Source organism: Girardinichthys multiradiatus, chromosome X (assembly GCF_021462225.1).
Source record: "Girardinichthys multiradiatus isolate DD_20200921_A chromosome X, DD_fGirMul_XY1, whole genome shotgun sequence".
In the NCBI taxonomy this organism is placed as follows: Eukaryota; Metazoa; Chordata; class Actinopteri; order Cyprinodontiformes; family Goodeidae; genus Girardinichthys; species Girardinichthys multiradiatus.
In genome coordinates, this window is record NC_061817.1 from 19806606 (window position 1) to 19819932 (window position 13327).

Below are 13327 nucleotides of genomic sequence, written 5' to 3' on the forward strand. Positions count from 1 at the left end.
TGGCTACCAGAATCTCCTGGAGATAAAACCCACCGTCCGACTCGCACCTGGGTGAGCAGAGAACTTGGTCAAATGAAACCAGTGGATGAGTCGTGCCCTTACAGAAGTGGGAACATAAGTACGGTTAGGGGGCCCAGTCTTAGGATCAGGTTCGTGAAGTAAAGCTAGTTGAACTGAATTTTCAATTTCCCAGGTTAATGAGCCCACTATGCAGCTAGGGGGTAAGATGGGATCTGGTTGCTTCACAGAGTCGTCGGAAGAAAACTGACAGGAAAGGGCATCTGGTTTTTGATTCTTAGAGCCTGGTCTGTAAGAGATGCAGAGGTTAAACCGGGAAAAGAAAAGGGACCAGCAGGACTGGCGAGAATTTAGCCTTTTAGCTGATTGCAGGGAAGACAAATTTTTGTGATCAGTCCATACCAAAGTGGGATGCTCAGCACCCTCCAGCCAATGTCGCCACTCCTCCAGCGCTAGCTTGATGGCTAGCAGTTCTCTGTCCCCCACATCATAGTTTCATTCTGCGTTAGTTAATCTGCGGGAAAAAAAGCACAAGGATGAAGCCGGTCATCAAGGTCAGAGTTTTGTGAGAGTACAGCCCCAACTCCCATGTCTGAAGCATCAACCTCCAGCGTGAAGTGTTTAGCTGGGTTAGGATGAACTAAGATGGGTGCTTGAGAGAACTTTCGTTTTAACAGGTGAAAAGCTCGATCTGCTTCCGGATTCCACTTAAACTGGATCTTAGAAGAAGTTAGTGCAGTTAGGGGAGCAGCAGTTTGGCTGTAGTTGCGGATAAACCTCCGATAGAACTTTGCAAATCCATGGAATCTCTGGAGCTGTTTGTGTGAATCAGGAAGTGGCCAGTCCAAGACGGCTTTGATCTTGTCCGGGTCGGAGCGAACCTGTCCAACCTCTAGAATAAATCCCAGGAATGTGACTGAATCTTTATGGAACTCACACTTATCTGCTTTAATGAAAAGTTGGTCCTCCAGAAGACGTTGTAGAACTTGGCGGACATGGTGGCGATGTTCAGTGATGTCCTTAGAATAAATGAGAATGTCATCTAAATACAAAATGTTCAAACAATCTCTCAAAACGTCATTTACTAGCGCCTGAAACACTGCTGGCACATTGCTGAGTCCAAAAGGCATAACTAGATACTCAAAGTGTCCTAAAGGCGTCTTAAATGCAGTCTTCCACTCATCACCCTTGTGAATTTGGACGAGGTGGTAAGCATTGCGTAAGTCCAATTTGGTGAGCACAGTGGAACCATGTACCGGTTCAAAGGCAGAAGGGAGTAATGGTAATGGAAATTTATTTTTAACAGTGATTCGATTAAGTCCACGGTAGTCAATACAAGGACGTAATGATCCATCCTTCTTCCCGACGAAGAAAACACCAGCACCAAGGGGAGAGGATGATGGACGGATGATACCAGCTGCCAGGGACTCAGAAATATATTTTTCCATGGTGGCTCGTTCAGGATTAGAAATATTGTACAGGCGACTTGATGGTAAAGGTGCTCCACGCAGAAGATCAATTGCGCAGTCATAGGGCCGGCGAGGAGGCAGAGATAGGGCCTTTGATTTGCTGAACACCATTTTAAGGTCATGATATTCGGTGGGGACTTGAGTGAGATCAGAAGGTTCCTCCTCCTTATGGTCCAAAACTGGGATGTTAGGTGAAACAGCCGACTGTAAACAAAAAGATAAGCATTTAGAAGACCAGGATTCAACACGGACTTCAGTCCAATTAAGATGCGGGTTATGAATCTGCAGCCAGGGAAGGCCTAGAACCACAAAATTTTGTGAAATGGGAAAAACAAGGACCGGGATGAATTCTCTGTGATTACCTGCTATCACCAATTTGAGCGGTTTGGTCTTATGAGTAATGGAATGCAGGGAACTACCATCCAGAGCCTGGACTTGGTGTGACACAGGGAGAAGTTCGGTCTCAATCTGGTATTTGCTGACCAGAGCCTGATCAATTAAATTCTGATTGCTATCAGAATCAATCAAGGCTGAAAAGCTGATAAGTTCATTATTATACAACAAAGTGGCAGGCAAGGTGAATCTAGGGGTCTTGGAGCGACAATGTTAGTCCGCCAGCTCCCCCTTTATAGTCGACGGATCCCCCCTTTTGGCCGAAGTGGTCATGAGTAGACAAAATGATCAGGTGAACCACAATAAAAGCATTGATTTGCTTCCCTTCGATGCTGTCGCTCATCTGGAGTAAGCCTGGTCCTACCTAATTGCATGGGTTCGGGTTCTGACGGACTGAACGGCTGAGGCGCTGCGGAAGTGGATCTAGATCTAGAGAGTAATTGTGACTTATTCACTAATCGCCCAGAGCGGATTCTTCTCCTTTCTCTCATACGTGAATCAATTCGTATTGCTAAGGCAATAAAGTCATTTAATTCTTTTGGTTCGTCTATCAGGGCTAACTCATCTTTTACAGCCCCATCCAGTGACTGAAAAAATGTGGCTTTAAGTGCCTGCTGGTCCCAGCCTGAAGCTGCTGCCAATCTGCGGAATTCTATAGAAAACTCAGTTAGAAGTTTGTCTTGTTATTGTAGCGCCCACACGTGGCGTGCAATATGTATCTGAACAGTCTCCTGAGGGAATGTTTGCTTGAATTCCTTAATAAATTCATCATAGGTGCAACCAAACTGATTACAGTCCGTGAACCTGGAATCAGTCCATCGAAGAGCCTTTCCTGTTAATAATCCTAATACATAAGAAATCCTGACATCATCATGAGGGAATGATTGAGTTGACCGGTTGAACACAAGCTTACACTGCAGCAGAAATCCTCCGCAGTCTCTGATCTCCCCAGAAAATTTCTCCAGGTTGGGGGAAGTTACGTCACATCCGGAAGGTAGCTGTTGAGAAAGCGGGGGTTCAGTAGCGCCACCAGGCGAAGGGGAGTCCTTGGTACTGAGAAGATGCTGTAAGAGAGAGGAAATCTGTTCCAGCTGTTGGTTAGTTTGTGTTTGTTGTTCATGGAGAAAGCGGAGAGATGAACCTTGAGCCTGAATTTGGTGACTATGTTCAGATAGAGTTCTTTTTTGGCCTGAGTGTTTCTGCTGGGTCGGCTTGGCCTGAGTGTTCTGTCCCACATGCAGAAAACACTCAGAGAGATTATAAAGTTTAAAGTGTTTATTTTGTCACAGGTCCGATGAAGGTGGGATCTGGGACTGGAACCTCTCAGCTGCATTGTAGGGTAACAGGTAAGTAGAGGACAATTAGGATTTGCAGTGTTTGGTATCTTACAGTTTGTAGGTGAAGCTGGTTCGCCGGAGGAATGTGATTCCGGGTCTGGTAAGCTTGGTTGGCCTGGTTACTTTGATTAACTGATCCTTCCCACGGATCAGAACTTTGATTCAGTGTTTCCTTACAGACGGAATCCAGAGGTGCCACTCGCTGGAGGGTGGACAGGTTTCGCTTGAGGAAGCTGAGAGTATGGAGTCCAATGGCTGCCAGCAAGGCCTGACTGGAAATCTTGGCAAAGAAGGCGAAGTCAGGTAGGTACTTTCAAAGGAGCTTGAACTGGGTCCAACGCTGAACCTGGAAATAAGCAAGGACAAGATTGATAAGTCGAAGCTTAGCAAAACATGAATGCCTTAAACTTGGCCGCTTGAATGTTACCACAGAGGCAAAACACTCAGGCGTCGAAGTTTTGGCACCATGCTCCTTTTAAACCTCCCAGCTTGATCACAGAGATGGAAAACACCTGTCCTAACCCAAGAGAGCACAAGCGACACCTAGGGGCGAAGCGTAGTTAATAGCAGGCACAAAAATACAAGCAACTCCCAGAACCCGACAAGAACATTAAAAACAGCAGAGAAATAGTCAAAACACATACACAACTGAAAATCCAAACCCAAAACCTTGTTATCTTGACAGCTTGATGCTCAGTGCTGCTGCATTTCCAAGCGGCATAAAGACATGTATGATATTTGAGGCAAAAAAATATTTACAGGGATTAAACGTGTGATAAAAGGACTTATATTGGTAAACACTTACCCCAACTGTCTCCTCCTCAGGATCCGAGACCGGAGGAGGATGGCAAAAATATGTATAATTAATCTTAATGTTTCCTCTGCTTGTTAACTCTAAATAATTCACAATCCAAAGAGGCATGGCATGTGAGGGTTCATATGTAAGCAACAGATTTTGTGGCCGAGAAGGCCTGAAGTTTTGGTAAATTCCAGGCAGTTTAGAACACCCTAAACAAGCCATTCAGTCAGAATTAGAGGATTTCATACCATTAGGTGCTGCTTTACTAATCCCAGTTGTATAAGATTACTGAAAACTTAAACAATGTGTTAATTGGCAAACGGTTTTGAAAGACTTGCCTACAGAGACAAACACATGGCAGCAACTCAGTGCATTCAGGTAAGTAGATGTGGCAAAGATGATTTGCTAGTGGGGACTTAAGTGACTTTGCATCTAAGTATTGCAGAAACTGCCCATCTACTGGGATATTCACAGACACCCATCTCTATGGCTTTACAAAAAATGTTTCCTGAAGAGAAAATATCCAATGAGTGGCAGTTGTAGGGATAAAAAAAATCATCGTTGATGTCAAAGGTTTGAGATGACAGAAAAGCAACAGATAACAGCTTGTAACAACCAAGTCATGCAGAATATCATCTATGATGCTAGAATTCTCACAGGCTCATCAATTTTAGACATTTACATATTGGGATACTGTTGTCCAGTCTTGTGAGTCAAGATTTCAGTTGCAAGATTCAGATAGTAGGGTCAGAATTTGGTGTAGAGCTGAAACATGGATCCCTCTTGCTTTGCACCTCATGCACACTGTTCTGAATGCTGCTGCTGTTGTTGTGGTATGGTTGATATTTTCTTGACACACATTGAGCCCATTCACATCAACAGAGCATTTTTTATACACAACAGCCTACCTCAGTAGGCTACTGTCCAAGCCCTTATGTCTACTATACAGGTCCTTCTCAAAATATTAGCATATTGTGATAAAGTTCATTATTTTCCATAATGTCATGATGAAAATTTAACATTCATATATTTTAGATTCATTGCACACTAACTGAAATATTTCAGGTCTTTTATTGTCTTAATACGGATGATTTTGGCATACAGCTCATGAAAACCCAAAATTCCTATCTCACAAAATTAGCATATCATTAAAAGGGCCTCTAAACGAGCTATGAACCTAATCATCTGAATCAACGAGTTAACTCTAAACACCTGCAAAAGATTCCTGAGGCCTTTAAAACTCCCAGCCTGGTTCATCACTCAAAACCCCAATCATGGGTAAGACTGCCGACCTGACTGCTGTCCAGAAGGCCACTATTGGTACCCTCAAGCAAGAGGGTAAGACACAGAAAGAAATTTCTGAACGAATAGGCTGTTCCCAGAGTGCTGTATCAAGGCACCTCAGTGGGAAGTCTGTGGGAAGGAAAAAGTGTGGCAGAAAACGCTGCACAACGAGAAGAGGTGACCGGACCCTGAGGAAGATTGTGGAGAAGGGCCGATTCCAGACCTTGGGGGACCTGCGGAAGCAGTGGACTGAGTCTGGAGTAGAAACATCCAGAGCCACCGTGCACAGGCGTGTGCAGGAAATGGGCTACAGGTACCGCATTCCCCAGACCTGGGCTACAGAGAAGCAGCACTGGACTGTTGCTCAGTGGTCCAAAGTACTTTTTTCGAATGAAAGCAAATTCTGCATGTCATTCGGAAATCAAGGTGCCAGAGTCTGGAGGAAGACTGGGGAGAAGGAAATGCCAAAATGCCAGACGTCCAGTGCCAAGTACCCACAGTCAGTGATGGTCTGGGGTGCCGTGTCAGCTGCTGGTGTTGGTCCACTGTGTTTTATCAAGGGCAGGGTCAATGCAGCTAGCTATCAGGAGATTTTGGAGCAGTTCATGCTTCCATCTGCTGAAAAAGTTTATGGAGATGAAGATTTCATTTTTCAGCACGACCTGGCACCTGCTCACAGTGCCAAAACCACTGGTAAATGGTTTACTGACCATGGTATCACTGTGCTCAATTGGCCTGCCAACTCTCCTGACCTGAACCCCATAGAGAATCTGTGGGATATTGTGAAGAGAACGTTGAGAGACTCAAGACCCAACACTCTGGATGAGCTAAAGGCCGCTATCGAAGCATCCTGGGCCTCCATAAGACCTCAGCAGTGCCACAGGCTGATTGCCTCCATGCCACGCCGCATTGAAGCAGTCATTTCTGCAAAAGGATTCCCGACCAAGTATTGAGTGCATAACTGTACATGATAATTTGAAGGTTGACGTTTTTTGTATTAAAAACACTTTTCTTTTATTGGTCGGATGAAATATGCTAATTTTGTGAGATAGGAATTTTGGGTTTTCATGAGCTGTATGCCAAAATCATCCGTATTAAGACAATAAAAGATCTGAAATATTTCAGTTAGTGTGCAATGAATCTAAAATATATGAATGTTAAATTTTCATCATGACATTATGGAAAATAATGAACTTTATCACAATATGCTAATATTTTGAGAAGGACCTGTATATCCATCTTCTACTTCTACGACAATATGGCACCATGTCACAAAGCTCAAATTGTCTAAACTAGTTTCTAGGACATGGCAATGAGTTCACTCTACAACAATGACCTCCACAGGCACCAGATCTTAGTGCAACACAGCACCTTTGGGATATGGGGGTTCTGAAGATTTTCATCAAGGATGTGCAGCTGAAAAATCTGTAAAAATCACATGATGTTATCAGGTCAAAATGGATTTAAGAAGGTACACTTAAGAATTAAGGCACTGAAGGCAAAACAGCATTTTAACCTGGTTCCAGCAAGGTGGGCTCATTAATCTGGGTGGTGTGTTTATATAAAATGAGAAAATCTCATTGCATTCGTAGAAATGCATGTTAATGATAGCGTCATAATGTTTTAAGCTAAACTCCAGATTTACATGCAAACACTTTTTAATAATAGCTTTTTTAGACAAACTAATATTCATGACTATATTGTCAATGAGTAAACCATGAGCAAACCTCTCAGCCCAGACAGATTGCCTCCATTATTCAGTAAGTAAAGCAGAGCAAGTTTGTCCTGGAAGACGATTGCCACCTTGTCCTATTTGTGCCTTCTCATTTGGAAAAGTCTGCAAAGTACCAGTCTCCTGCTTCATGACAGCCATTACCGAGTCTGAGGATGCGTCAGCATATGTAACAGCTGCTCAGGGGTTTAAACAGGGTGCGGTGTATAAGTTCATGTTGCAGTCTATCTAACAGACACTCAATTACTTCTACAAAAAACAACTGACCCACACAAAATGCGTTTCAAGAAATCACCTTCCACGAATGTCCTGTGTGTAGCAAGAATGGCCACTGATATGTTTGTAACCCATCCTTCGTAAATAATGAAGGGAATCTACTCACATGCATCATAAGAAGAGGCTCAGCCTGTGTGAGAACACAGGCAGAGCGGTCATCCTCTGCATTATGGATAGAGTTCCTACGGAGAACATGCAAAGCCCATTCAGACATGCTATTGCGGCAGTTAAATCTTTCACGATGTTCCTTTGCCTACACAGTATCAGGTAGCAACATCTGTGATAGTTCTGTGTCCCAAAAGAGTGGGAATGAGTGAAAATGAGTGGAGATGCTATCACAGAAGAGTCTCCACATGTTTCAGCTTCCCTGGTATTGGGGTGGGAGGGTGTCGGCACATCCGCTTGTTAACAGCTGAAGATGGGATGTGCATTAAAGTTTCAGGCAGACTTAATCAGTAAGATGAGCCGGACACTCCTTTCTTGATATGACTTTTTGGTGACAATGAAAAGAGGTAATCAATAATTGAGGTACCATACAGACAAGCAAGCTAGGCATTTGTGTCAGTCCCAAAGGCCTAATCCATACAAAATGCACTTTGCATTATTGTCACTTGAAATGTTCCTATAGCTCAGTTTTAAACAGCTCAAATGCCAAAATATGTGTCAAAGGTGGTGATGCAATGCAACAATTAACAGCACATTGCCATGTTTTGTTTATTAAAAGGATATATATATATATTTATATACAAAAAAATAAAGGGAACACTCAAATAACACATCCTAGATCTGAATGAATGAAATATTCTCATTGAATACTTTGTTCTGTACAAAGTTGAATGTGCTGACAACAAAATCACACAAAAATCATCAATGGAAATCAAATTTATTAACCAATGGAGGCCTGGATTTGGAGTCACACACAAAATTAAAGTGGAAAAACACACTACAGGCTGATCCAACTTTGATATAATGTCCTTAAAACAAGTCAAAATGAGGCTCAGTATTGTGTGTGGCCTCCATGTGTCTGTATGACCTCCCTACAACACCTGGTCATGCTCCTGATGAGACGGTGGATGATCTCCTGAGGGATCTCCTCCCAGACCTGGACTAAAGCATCCACCAACTCCTGGACAGTCTGTGGTGCAACGTGACGTTGGTGGATGGAGCGAGACATGATGTCCAAGATGTGCTCAATCGGATTCAGGTCTGGGGAACAGGCGGGCCAGTCCATAGCTTCAATGTCTTCATCTTGCAGGAACTGCTGACACACTCCAGCCACATGAGGTCTAGCATTGTCCTGCCTTAGGAGGAACTCAGGGCCAACCGCACCAGCATATGGTCTCACAAGGGGTCTGAGGATCTCATCTCAGTACCTAATGGCAGTCAGGCTACCTCTGGTGAGCACATGGTGGGCCATGCGGCCCTCCAAAGAAATGCCACCCCACACCATTACTGACCCACTGCCAAACTGGTCATGCTGAAGGATGTTGCAGGCAGCAGATCACTCTCCACGGTGTCTCCAGACTCTGTCACGTCTGTCACATGTGTTCAGTGTGAACCTGCTTTCATCTGTGAAGAGCACAGGGCGCCGGTGGCGAATTTGCCAATCCTGGTGTTCTCTGGCAAATGCCAAACGTCCTGCACGGTGTTGGGCTGTGAACACAACCCCCATTTGTGGACGTCGGGCCCTCATACCATCCTCATGGAGTCGGTTTCTAACCATTTGTGCAGACACATGCACATTTGTGGCCTGCTGGAGGTATTTTTAGGAATCTTCACTGTTGTTGTGTTTTTGTTTCATTTTTAACAGAAAAAATCTGTTGTTCTTGTAAAGTGCCTGGAGATGATATTTGTTGTTTAACTGGTTTAACTAGTTTAATAAACTAAATTGTGTTCACAACTCAATTCAATTCAATTCAAAGATACTTTATTGATCCCCGAGGGGAAATTAGAATTCCAGTACAACCCATCCAAACATACATCATGACACAAGACAATGGGGGGACGGGTCACCGAGGCTTTGCTGCCCACTCACAGGCGCTGCCCTTGCTAGATGAGAAAAGAGGTCACATTAGGTAAATAGAGAGAAAAAAATCATATTTCATACTTTATCCTTAGCAGGATACAGTTTAAGATTGCAAAAAACCTCAGCACAAAGAAGCAACAAGTTTACAAAACAACATCATGCCGGGAACGGTGAAGGTGGTGTGAGGGGGTGCATATGTTTATCTTGAGCATGTGTGTGTGTGCAAGTGAGTGTGTGCAAGTAAGTCCATGAAGCATTGTCACAGAGGCCATTGTCCTTGATGGTACGTTGGAATGTTCATCAACCGGCCACAAAGTTCTGAGCAGGTCCACAGATGTCCTCAGGGAAGGGAGGGAGCAGAGGGAGCAGAGCGTCATGTTTACATAACATCCAGGAGAAGTTGAAGATAGCGAGCCGTCAAGGCCGTGCAGGGGAGCCAGATTCAGAAAAACAATAATTATTTGGGTTAGGCTGACTCTTAATTTTCCGTCAGCCTTGAGAGTCTCGCTGGTGCTTCTCAAAGGCGAATCCAAATAGACAAATTTCTGGTCTTTCGCCAGATCCGATTTATCCCATTTCACCCCTGAGTCCAGGAACCACAACCTGCCTGCGATTCTGCTGTGTAAGGATCACATCCAGTCTGCGATTCAGCTCACGTAACATCTCAGTCAGAGTGTTGATCACCCTGAAGATCCCATCACACATGCCAGGCAGCCTCACAATTGTCAGAACAGCTGCTGACATTTTCCGAATTTCTCCATATGCCAGGTAACCGCTGACTCCAAAAAGCAGAAATCCTGACATCAAACATCCAATTATATACACATCTTCCACATCCTCGACTGACATTGTCGACAAACACACAATCCTCCACTTCTGCCAGGAGTCCATCGTGTATCCAGAGAAAAACGTCCCATCCGGACAAGTTGGGCTCTCCTTCACCCTGTCTTCTCCTCGAGAAAATTTGATAAATTGCATTGAGAGACCAGCTGACCAAATCCATAACCAAGAATTTGGAAGATATGCAAGAAGAGGCTCCAAAAAGAAGACAAGACACAGAGCTGAAGCAGGGCAGATATGGGAGAGGGTGCGGGAGACAGAGAAAAAGCGTCCTCCTCCACCGAGAGCAGAAAGAAAAACTATATTACAAATATTGATGGTTTTAATTTCAAATACATTTATTTTCCAGTTTGACCCTTGATATGTTTTATTTAAGAATCCAATTAATACAATTTTTGTCTAAGATTATACATGAAAATATGTTTATTTTAAGGCTTTTTTCACATCTTTACCAGGGTGAAAAGGGCGGTATAAATTGATTTTTTAAGACCTTGACAAATGATAACTGAAAACAAAGCCTGCATCAGTCCTAAAACTGCTAGGGTTTGTCATTTTTCCTCACATTCTCTTCTTCACAGAAACATATCCATGGTCTCTGCCTTTCTGCGTCTCACTGCCCTAGAGTCCAGGTAAGCTGCTTGTCACATTACTTTGCGTTGCTGTCCCACACAAGCACATCCTGCCGTCAGTGTCAACTTGTTGGCTCACGTTTCCTTCCTGTTTACCGCTCCCAGCTCCTGACCCGCAGGGGTCACTGATCCGCTTGGTGTCGCTTGGTTTATGTTACCTTTTGGATTCCCCAGGCTCATCCCGCTTCCGGTGGCATGGTCTGCCCTCACCCCATCCACCCCAGACCCTCCATTCCCACCCTGCAGCAGAGATTAGAATCAGAAACTGATAACGGCAGATATAGAGGCCTGATAATTTAAATATTGCTGTCAGTGTCTGTGAGCAGTAAGTGCTTGTTAAGTATCTGGTTAAATTGCACAAATGTTACTACTTTAAAGTACCTTGCGGAAGTATTTATACCTTTTAAACTTTTAATTATTTTATTGCATCATGAGCACAATCTTCAATGTAGCTACTTACTTTCCTGGAATTGTATGTGATATAACAATATCAAGTAGTGCATAATTGCTGAGTAGAGGAAAAATAATGTATGGTTTTAAAAGTGCTTTACAAATAAAAAATCTATATAGCATGGTGTGCCTTTGTATTCAGGAACCTTTTTCTAATACCACTAAATATAATCTTCCAGCAAGAAAAACAACTCTAAACATACAGCCAGACCTACAGCAGTGTGGTTTAGATCAATGGATAATCATGTGTCAGAATGGTAACTGAGCAAGAGCTCAAAGAATAATTTAATTCAATTTAAAAATGCTTTATTAATCCCAAAGGGAAATTAACTGTTGTCGTAACTTGAACTTGGTCTAAGTTTCTTCATAGAGTCATGATAGATGATAATGGCTGTTATGTTACAGTCTTATTAAAAGGATGCCCAGGTTATGGTTGTGTTCTTTATTTTAAGCACCCTTATTTGCACAATCCTCTCTAGAGGCTCCAGAATAGTCATCAGAACAGAGTCACTGCCTTTGATGTTGCTACGCCAACAGACGATGACAGAAGATATTACATTTACCCACAACAGACTTATAGATATGCAACACCTTGCTGCAAACAGTGAAGTGCCCAAGCATCCTCAGGCAATACAGTCTGCTCTGTTTCTGCTTGTATGCGGCAGCTTCACTAATCCATCTCCGGTCTAGTCTATTGTCCAGGCATGTAGACTCCTCTACTACCTTCTTCAACCATGATGGAACTAGTGTCTGCTTTCCCTGAAACCTAATGGAACAACAGAAAAAAGATTGACCAGAAATTTCAGTCTTACACACGATGAAACTGAAATTATTTCTCATTCGTTTCAGATTTTTCTAGATAACACATACACTAACTTGCAGATAGCACTGTAGCAAAAATGGTCGTACAACTTCTTGACTCAGAGGGGCTGGATACAAATCCACAATAAACTCTTCAGCTTTAAATTGCAAAAAATATACAAAATAATGTATCCCTTTCTTTCCACTTAAAAACTACGCACTAGATTGTGTTGGTCTATCACAAATATCCCAATAAAAATGTTTAAATTGGATTATACGCTAAACTTATAATGCTTGATTTATTCTATATACTTAGTTTTAGCTAATCACCTGTAAGTGAAATCCCCTTAAAAGATTACAAGTGGTTTATTTATTTTTTTATTTCACAGTTGTATATTTTGTCCATATTTTGTATTACTTCATTTTACAGTAAAATGTCTAAATAAAAATAAGTGCAAACAGAAAAAAACAAAAACAAGTAATGTTAAAACATCTCATATCATTCCAAACTGCTTAAATAAAGCTGCAAAAGGTATGACTGCAGAATTTGCATTGGTAACCATGACCTCATGCTAATACTAGGGTATATCCCATGGGGTAGCTGTGAGTATCAGGTGTGTGCTATAATAGTCAGGTTCCCCCCTGCAATCTGGGAATAATTGTAACAACATTAAAGTGGGAGCTCTAAAAAAGTGTACTCTGTATTTCGGTGGGTGGGAGAAGACTGAGGTAGTTGTTAAATTTAATTCCTGAATCCTGTAAGTGCAGAAGGTAAAAATACAGTGCGGTAATAATATGAAAGTGTGGTGGAAGGAGGAACTTCAAAGTGGTCAAGATTAACTGATATTTTAAAATGGGACTGGGCATTACAAAATTATTCTTCCTCTGATTTTTGAACCAGCACTTCTTAGGAGACTTGGCACAGGAATAAATACTTCCAGTGAGCATCATCCAGGGATTAGTCATTATTTGCATATTCACATTTGTGAGGAGATACTTTTTGCATGCTTGTCTTTCTGTGTTTAAATTCATATTTGATTTTTGCAAATGCAAAGGTTTTTATGTGCACCCGTGTTTTGATTTCCCAGTCGGAGTGGTGCTGGAGTTTATTTACAAAGCTGAGGTCAGGAGCCACTCGATCCGACCACAGTGACCCTCAGGTGGTCAGCAAGGTCACCCCTTCAGCTTTTCCCCTGCTCCCACAGATCTATGAATTTTCTATGCACTCACGCACACAAATACACCCCCACACACACATATATGTATTGTATAT